Here is a 10,109-nt window from a genome sequence, read left to right as displayed (position 1 = left end):
TAGTCTAATAATTATTTAAATGTATGTTAGGGTTATGTTTTACATAAATATATTGTGTCTAAATTGTTTTATTTTATTTATTTAAAATATATATATATATATATATATTTTAAATAAATAAAATACATAAACAATTTAGACACAATATATTTATGTAAAACATAACCCTAGCATACATTTAAATAATTATTAGACTATATAAACACATAGCATGTACAAATTTGAATTATTTGACTTCATTATAAAAATTACTTCTTAGGAATTATTTTGATAACTAATTCGAATTATCGTTCTTCCATACTTTGATAAGTCACGAGAAAATAACATAAAGCCAGGTATTATTAGAGTTAGCAGAACTATAATTACATAATTCAAAAGCTATTCTAGACCAGAGTTACAAATTTAGGCCCGAAGGCCAGATTCGGTTCATGAATAGTTCCATTTGGCCCGCGAATTACATTATTTATAATGCCATTCACATTATTTATAATACAATATAAGATGGCCTCGAGTATCATGATATCAGATTAGATCACTTATACGATGCTTTATGTTAAATGTCAAAAATGACGGAGTACGGTATATCGATATACAAATTATACGGAATAATTAAAATATTTTTGATTTCAATTAACCTCGATCAAATGAAAAAATTCCCGATGAAATCCTTTATACAATATCTTTTTAATTAGTAAAACATTTATTCAAATTTTCCCTGAAAGCAGTTAATAGATGACCGGCAGGACTCTATTGTTAAAGGAAAAGTATGATGCACAGGGGCAAGACACTGCTAATTTGAGTTGGAGAGTATATATTTTAAATAAAATAAAATAAAAATATGATTAAAAATTGCAGCCCGGCATTGTGATGATATCACAATAAATAATTGTAAATATGGTTTCCATTATTATTTGACAGAAATTTCCATTATTCTTATATTACAGTTTTCAATTCGCTCACATTAGAAAATTGGCATCTTCTTATATGTAGTACTTTTGAAAGTGCAATCTTAAATATTTTCTACTGAATTAAAATTTCAGTACCAAATTGACTATCAAAAGTAAGAATATTAGAAAAAACCCTTCGTATTTTATTGCAGAAATACGAGAAAGGACATTACAAAGTAATACACTTGTTTCAATTTTTTTTCCTGGTAAATAACAGTATTCATTCTGGTATTTACAAAAGCAAAAAAAAAAAGTCTAGCTATGTCATTCAAAGCTGTAATGATTGGTTATCTCCTTGTTAAAATTTGACGAAACACAAAAAATTAATTTAGTGCATTTAAATTGAATTTTTTCCTCAACACAGAATATATTTTCCTTTTTTTTTCTATTGTAATTATCTTTCAAATTTTAAGTGTTTGAACTAAGAATTAGTTTTTTTCAGACACTGTTTCCTTTCAGCGTACTCTAATCTTCTAGAAATTATTGATTTTTAAACAGATCTTTAATTGGCAAGTTCGTTCTTTCCAAGATCTTAGATTTCTCATTTCTCTATAGTGTTCTGTTTAACAATATTCTTCGGAACTTTTTCTTACCAAAATTTTAATGAAACTGAATGCGGTAATCAATCAACTACGTAAAATAAATATCCTAATAATTTTTAACAGGTTTTGACTTTTCAACTCTTATTTTCAAACTCTGAAGGAGCTTTATTTGAGTTCTTCAAATCAAATATAATTGCTTCTTCATTATTAATTCAAAATAGGTTACAAACGTCTTAAAAAATGTCTAATTTACAGGAAAACTGTTCATATTTTATTTAATTTTGCGTTAATGCTTTAGATAAATTTTTCTTGTAAAATATTTTAAATCATANAAAGCCTTTGATTATTTTACATTCAATTAATTTTGATGAGCTGTTTCTGATCAAGTGCAAATGATAGCTCCGAGAGCATTTTAGAAAAGTTTTATTACGTCAAATTAAGCACTAGGATTATTTCATATGTAACGCCCTATAAAAAGAAAATAGTTTTTATTATCGAATTAAATTATGCTAAATAGTAATTTTTTTTTCTATCGTCTTTCTTTTTTACGTTTATACTTGTCATGTTTGAATGTATGAATATAATACTAGCTTGCAATGTATAGAATTAAAAATAATAACTGGATTTTAATAAATTGAAAGGTACCAATTTTAATACAATAAAATGAAGTTTGTTCAAACCCTTTATTGAAAAGTTGTTATTAAAACTGTGAAAGATAAAAACTCGGTCAGAAAGAATATCTAAAACTTCATTTTTATTTATTAAGAATATTTTTTTATATTTTGAATTGTTCTTATTTGTATTTTATTGCAACACGAGACACGACAATTTTATATTGCCTAATTTATTAGGCAACTTGAAATATAACATCGAGAATATATTTTTAGTTAGTTATTACACTAATAGCCTTTCGTGTTTATCTAAAGTGTCGAACATAATCAAATGATTTACAATTCACATCTGTAAAAAGAGCGATATTAAAACAATAATATTAACTGAAGGATTTAGTGAATAGAAACGATTTAAAATGAATGACAATGAAAAAGATCATCGTCTTTCATAAATAATATAAATTTATAATTCTAAATGAAATATTATTTGAAAGTGAATTTCATTTTTAATACGTTAACATTAATTTATTTTCATATTTTGTTAACACAAACTGTTTTAAAAGTTACAATAATCAACTAAAATAATTTATTTTACATTCTCATTTGCGAAAATCTATATTATTCAAATTATACTCTTTAATTCTTTTTAGCAGTTATCTTATATATTGAAGCTGATTTAATCTGCCATTGATTATTATTCATTACTTATACTTACATTAATAATTCGGATGATAATGACTGAAACTAAAAGTTGTTTCTTTACTTGAAGGATAGCTATTTTTATATAACTTAAAGCCTAATTAATATTTAATTTGAGTTGTTTTTATTTAATTACACAGCAACTAACTTATGATTCTTCTATAAAGGTTTATTTAAATTTTAAACTAACGCTTAAAAGTTCAAATAACTAACAGAAATTTAAAATGTAAATAAATAAAATACATAAACAATTTAGACACAATATATTTATGTAAAACATAACCCTAGCATACATTTAAATAATTATTAGACTATATAAACACATAGCATGTACAAATTTGAATTATTTGACTTCATTATAAAAATTACTTCTTAGGAATTATTTTGATAACTAATTCGAATTATCGTTCTTCCATACTTTGATAAGTCACGAGAAAATAACATAAAGCCAGGTATTATTAGAGTTAGCAGAACTATAATTACATAATTCAAAAGCTATTCTAGACCAGAGTTACAAATTTAGGCCCGAAGGCCAGATTCGGTTCATGAATAGTTCCATTTGGCCCGCGAATTACATTATTTATAATGCCATTCACATTATTTATAATACAATATAAGATGGCCTCGAGTATCATGATATCAGATTAGATCACTTATACGATGCTTTATGTTAAATGTCAAAAATGACGGAGTACGGTATATCGATATACAAATTATACGGAATAATTAAAATATTTTTGATTTCAATTAACCTCGATCAAATGAAAAAATTCCCGATGAAATCCTTTATACAATATCTTTTTAATTAGTAAAACATTTATTCAAATTTTGAATATATCTTAATTTATGTAAGGCAAGTGTTTTCTATGAAGAGGAATTTACATTATGCTTATAAATAATTAAAAATAAATTTATTGCTTTCTATGAAATATTATTTCTCGGAATTATTTTTTGACAAGAATGTTTTGTCCCAAGTTATTAACTCTTGTCGGTATCTTTGATAAACGAACTTTCTCTTGCATTCATTTAAATTTGAATTTTTTTGTGACGAGTTTGGAACCAGATGTTGTCATGAGGATTTCTGATTATGTCTGTAAGAAGTTGCTTTTTTTTTCTCTTTTTTAACTCACGAAAAGTTGAAATGAGACGGAACTTCCTTCATTGATAACTTCCTCGAATGAAATATGGTTATAAGTACGTAAAAAATTTTAAAAAAATGTAAATAATATTCTTCGAGAACACCTAAAAATTTACAAAGTTACTAAAAATTATATAAAAATAAGTAAAAAAAAAAAAGGTGTAGAAATCATGATATAGTGATTTTATAATGTATTCATAATGGTTAGAATTATATTTTCTAATTAATTAAATGTAATCTAATATGTTTCTGCTAATTAAAATTTATTAACACGTTATACTTGGAGGACGAAAATCACACGCATAATTACTTATAATGGATCAGAAAATGTAAGGAATTTCACTAATATTTCAGTACTTACATAAGTAAAGATTATGTGAAAATTGTGGAAAAAATCAAGACGCCAATATAAAATTTCAAAACTATTTCATATTTTATTCATAAAATAAATGGCATTTATTTTTTTAAAAAAAATATTTAAAGCAATATTAAATAAACGCAAAATTTAATGTAGGCTAAATTATGCTGATGTTTATGTATAATCTATTATGAAACTAAGTGCCTAATGAACGTCATTTAATTACGCAATTAACAGAAGATTTAAATGTATATCAGTCACATAGCATTACCCGGTTCGTAGTTAATCGCTTATTTTAAATGGAAAATAGCGTGAGAAGGCACATGGAAAAGAAACGTGACAATTCCATTACTTATCGCCGCCGGTGTAAAGCTATTAGAATAATTTGGATCAAGCATGATTGGTGTAAAGATTTCATTTGCTACGATACATACGGGAAATGGCGAGATTTAAGCACCCTGAAGGGAATAAGTTACTTCAAATGATGTCTTCATTTCTACGAAAAAGGATACGCTTCATCGTTTTGAATTTACCAGGAAAATACTAGAATTGTATTTACTAATTGATTTGAAGACATTTCAATAATGCCATTACAAGAAAAACACTTTTAATAATAATAATATCTTATATATATATAAAAAAAAATAATATTAATGCAAAATAATAATAATAAAAAAAGTTAAAGCATTATACGCGCTCAAAATTCGAATTACTGTTGACAAATTATCTGCCAGAAAACAGGATTCATTCTATTTCTATTTAATTAACAGAGTTGCTTGGTATAAGATTTATAGGTAACTGATTCCGTCGTCAAACACACCTCTTTTTTAATTAGGGACGTCATTTTGATGACGTGTATTAAATGAGCTAACCAATCAGAACTTTGCTCTATTCAAAAGAGGAAAAAAAAAAACTTTCCCAGGAAGGAAGAAAGTGGAATTTAGGTCGAACGCAAATGCAAATCAGATCCAAATTAATTTAAAATTTTTTGAATTAAATTTTGAAAATATACATTTGAGAAGTGTGGAATTTTAATTCGGAAAGTTGTAAGGTCAAAGAGTAAATTTAAGTATCTTATTTGAAGTCTCTACTTAACAAATGATTGTAAGGTAGATATTAAATATAAATGGATTTTTTTTACCTATGAGAAGAAAAGGTTAAAGGCATAGTAAAGGTTATCAACATGGTTACTGGCGTTCGTCTCGACATATTGAACGAACCACGTGCCGACAATTCTTGCCAGCAGAGGTCGCAACGTCGGTGGTCTCCCTGTGTCTGCACATGAGGCTGTTTGATATTCGTCCATCGTTCCTAGCGCGTTGTTGAATTAATGAATTTACAGCTTTTGAGGAATTAAATCAATTCTATTTTTTCCTATATTATGCGCATTTTTTTATTTTAAGCGTAATTTCTACTCCAGATTAAGATCTTTTCATTTAACTAATGTATTGTCAAAAAATTTTCTATATTTAGCAACGTCTCTACCGAATTTCTATACAAAAATAGATGAGATCAAGAGGGCAGAAGGAAGGAAAAAGTTTTCTGTCTTCCGGCCTCAGGTAGAAGGTTTTATACATCATAAATAGCTTACAGTGCTGTAAGTTTCACCTCGTATTTGCTTGCTGCTTCAATATTTTAAAATATGGCGACACGTTTTACTTCTTGACACAAATGCGTTATCTTTCGAAATTTAATATAAAAAATAATACATATCTGATAAGAAATGCAATTATTAAAGTTATTATGAAATAATTTTAAAGATTGAGAGATTTATAACTGAATATTTATTCGATTAACAGATTTTTATGACTCTAAATTCTTCATTAATTCTAACCTTCTCTTATATTCTGGTTATATAAAAAACATCAGTCGTAAAAGATTTATGCAAAAAATCAATTTATTACATGATAATTTTAATCAGAAAAATTGATAAAGAATCAAAAAATAAACAAATTTTCGTAAAAAAACTCAGTATCTAATAAAAATTTAAACATGTCCAGTACAATAAAGAAGATATACATTAAATAAACTGTGAGTAAAATTTCCTGGTATTCTCTTGCCATTCAATGCAATATAAATTTTAAAATATTTCATTTCATTGGATGGAATGTTGAATAAAATTCGTCTTACAAAAATGCTATTAAGTTAAATTCCATAAAAGTTATGCAAGAAATTTTATACAAGATATAGAAGTATTTTAGCTTTCGCTTACTATGTTATATTAAAATTTTGTAATGGAATTTTCAAAATAAATAAATATATTTAGTGGCATTCGTGTAGAACAGTTATAGCAATAAAGCAATGAGCCAATTGTTTAATAATAATTACGTGAAACTAATACTGTATGTACTATGTACTGTACTTGTAAACTTTCCTGAATGCCTTCAAGTAATTGTTTATCGCTACTTTAAGATTCCATTGATTTAGTTCGTGGTTCGTAACCACAACACGTGTTATTGCTTAATTTGAAAGTAAATTATAAGTATATTTAAATGATTATGGATAATAAATTTGTTTGATATGTTAATATAATATTTAATATGAATTTATAATTCGAAGAAAAATATTTCTCTTTCTTATTGCAGTTTGATTAGATTAATGTATTTTTAGTATTTAAATTATTTATTAATAATAGTAAAATATGTTTTAGTCGAAAACTGCTAATAAACTTAAAATTTATAAAGAAAAAATAGTTATTAATGTATCGCGAGACCAAATTTAATAATGAATTTTGAATAAAATATAAGTAATAAATATTTATGTATAAATATAGTATTAATGGTCAACAATATAAATAACATTTTATCAGTAATAATAATGATATTTCTTATATCATTGCTCAGATTCGTGCGTTATAAATGTGTGTATTACTTTATTTCTAAGCAATTCAGTTTGTAATATTGAATGTATTATATGTAATGTAGCTACAATTTTTGGCATAGACATAGATATTTAGTTTTATAATATTGTCCTTGTATAAGTGAAAAATTTTATTCTTATCACAATTGATGAATATTTTGGCATCAGGTTTTCTGATAACCTACGTAGAATTTATCGATGTATAATTTAATAAATATTTATCGCGATCTTTTTCGTTCTTTATAATTCAAAAATGCACTTATGAATGATGCTGATGATTTCTGAGGACCATTTTAATAACAGTTTTCTGCAGTTAAACGCCCTATATTTTTATTTTATTACAGTATTATTATTTTACCACATAAAGTTAGTTATCTATGAGATTATAACTATGTTCTAACTTATTTTTGGTCATTTGCAACATTTACTCTTTAAATATTTGAATTAATCGGAATAATTTTTTTAAAAATATATATATTTAACAGATCATTCACGTTTTTTAAGAGAAATAATTCATTGCGTATTATGTTTTTAAACTTAATTTTTCCGTAAAGAAATATAACATAAATGTAAGTCTATTTTATTTCTTTTTAAAAATATTTTCATAATTCCATTAAAGTATGAAAATTCAATTTAAACTTGATAAATTTTAAAAAGTTAAAGATAAGAAGAAGGCCTACTTGTAGTTGATGTACGAATGTTTCATTCAGGCCAGTGCACGAGGTTTTTAAAATAATATGGGTTTAAAAAAACAATATTATTTTCTTAATAACGTAATTTGTACAATAAGTACAGTATAAGGAATAGCACAATAGAATAAATTAAGAAGGAACTGTATATGTACAAGATAAATATAATTTACGTATAATATACTAGTAACATAGTAATATTTCTGTTTGAATTGACGAAATGGGAGGAGTTAAACCCCAAAGCCTCCGTGTGCAAAGACTTGGCTTGAATGATAACATATGATAAAATCATATTTTGTGCATTTTTAATGTAGTTGTACAGTACAATCCTGAATGCTAATTTTTAAAAAGGAAAAGCAGAATAACATTTTGTTACGATCCAAGTAAATGGAACCATTCATTTCTTAAATTTATTCAATTTAAAATCATTCTTATTTCTGCTTTTGTTTAATTACTGTAGGCCTATATTATTTCGTTTTTCGTATTTTTCCAAATACTTTTATTGTTATTATTATTAAAATAATAACTTTTTAAATGCATTTAAATGTGTTTTTTTAAATGCATTTTTTTAAACTTAATTAATATTACACGATTAATTCTGGATATTTTGCATTTTAATAAATAATAATTAATCTATAATAATCTATCGTTTTATTTTTAAAAATTTATTATATATTATTTTTTATCTTTTATAATACTAAAAAATATTGTTATTAAAATTTTTCATATATTTATTTTTCTTCGTATCTAAATTAAAAAGTTTTTTAATTTTTATTTTGTTATTTAAATTTTTCAAATGTCTTTATTTAAGCAGATTTAAGTATTTGATGGATTGAAATGATCAATTTTTGAAGGCAGAAGAAAAAGATTGATCTGTCTTTTAACATGCACATAGCAAAGCATAGCAAGTTACAGAACATGTTTCTCTTTTTTATTACCTATTTAATGTAAAGTTAGACATATTCAAACTATTGTAAATAACGGACAGAATGAATAATTCAACAATTTTTAATAATAAAAATATAAAAAAATTTAATCTAAAAACCTTTTGAATATTTATTAATAATAAGTTTATCAAATGAGTTGTATCGTTTTCAATCAACTCTTTTTTTTAAATATGATAAAGGTTAATTAATTGAACTAATAAGATTTAAGTTCATTCAAAGAAATTCACTTGGAGAAAAGCATGTTGGAACAATTAAGAGATTTTTGATAACAATCTAGAAATGAATTCGAGATTAGTTATGAGAAAAGTCTATTAGAAAGTCACGAAAATCTGTTTAGTTACTAATAATAAGTTTATCTGTGACAAGAAACATTTGTAATAGATTTCTGTTTACGATATCGAATCTTTCCGCATATCTGATCTTTCTATTAGGAACCGCATACTTTCAGCATTCCTAACTCCATAACTTAAATGGAGGAATTTCCAATGGAATTTATTCCTAAGCTGAAGCTTTTTTTCTCTCTAGCGAGTTGAATAATCTACAGAAAACGTATGCATGATTATACAATATAAACAAACTATTTAAATTTATTAGGAGCTAAATTTATTCCTTTCAGTAATTCAATGTCTTAAATTTTTTTTTAATATTTTAGAAAGTTTAAGAGAGTCACTACAAGTCTTAATTTATATAATACTTAATCTTGGAATAAAAAATGGATTATAGATGGAACATTAATATAAATATTCAGGTTTTGCAGAAGCATATTTAATAATTCTATCGTAGAAGAAGAAGTAAACGATGGCCAGGTGTTTCACCTCGAAGGTACAATTAGACCAATCCTTTAACACTTTCGTCAAGTAATGACAAGTTATGGCAACTCTCCCTCTAAACAATTTTCTCCCCCTATTAGTTATAGTTCCTGTTTGAGGAATTGGGGTGTGGGTTGAGTACCAGGTGTGTCGTTAATTCGCTATCGATCACCTCACCTACAAAACAATGGCTTGATGGAATTGCTGACGCACTTTTTATAAATCTGTCACATCTTATTAGTGAAATGAACGTGTTAACTGAGTGTTCAATAAACTCATAAATTCGATTCTAAATTGAACTTACAATAATGGCACAAACTTCCCCAAGCGGAAAATTTACGGTTAAATTACGGTTATTGATGGGAATTCATATTTAAAGTTTAAGATAATTTCTAATTGAAATTTTAATTCAATTCATATTTAACGTATTACCTTAATATAAAACGATGATATTTATATTGAATTATTTATCGTAATGAATAAATAAATATTTTAACAGTATTTACTATT

This window comes from Centruroides sculpturatus, unplaced genomic scaffold, assembly GCF_000671375.1.
Source record: "Centruroides sculpturatus isolate CEXI.00-Female unplaced genomic scaffold, Cexi_2.0 scaffold564, whole genome shotgun sequence".
NCBI classification, from domain to species: domain Eukaryota; kingdom Metazoa; phylum Arthropoda; class Arachnida; order Scorpiones; family Buthidae; genus Centruroides; species Centruroides sculpturatus.
Note: the sequence above shows the minus strand (reverse complement) of the source record.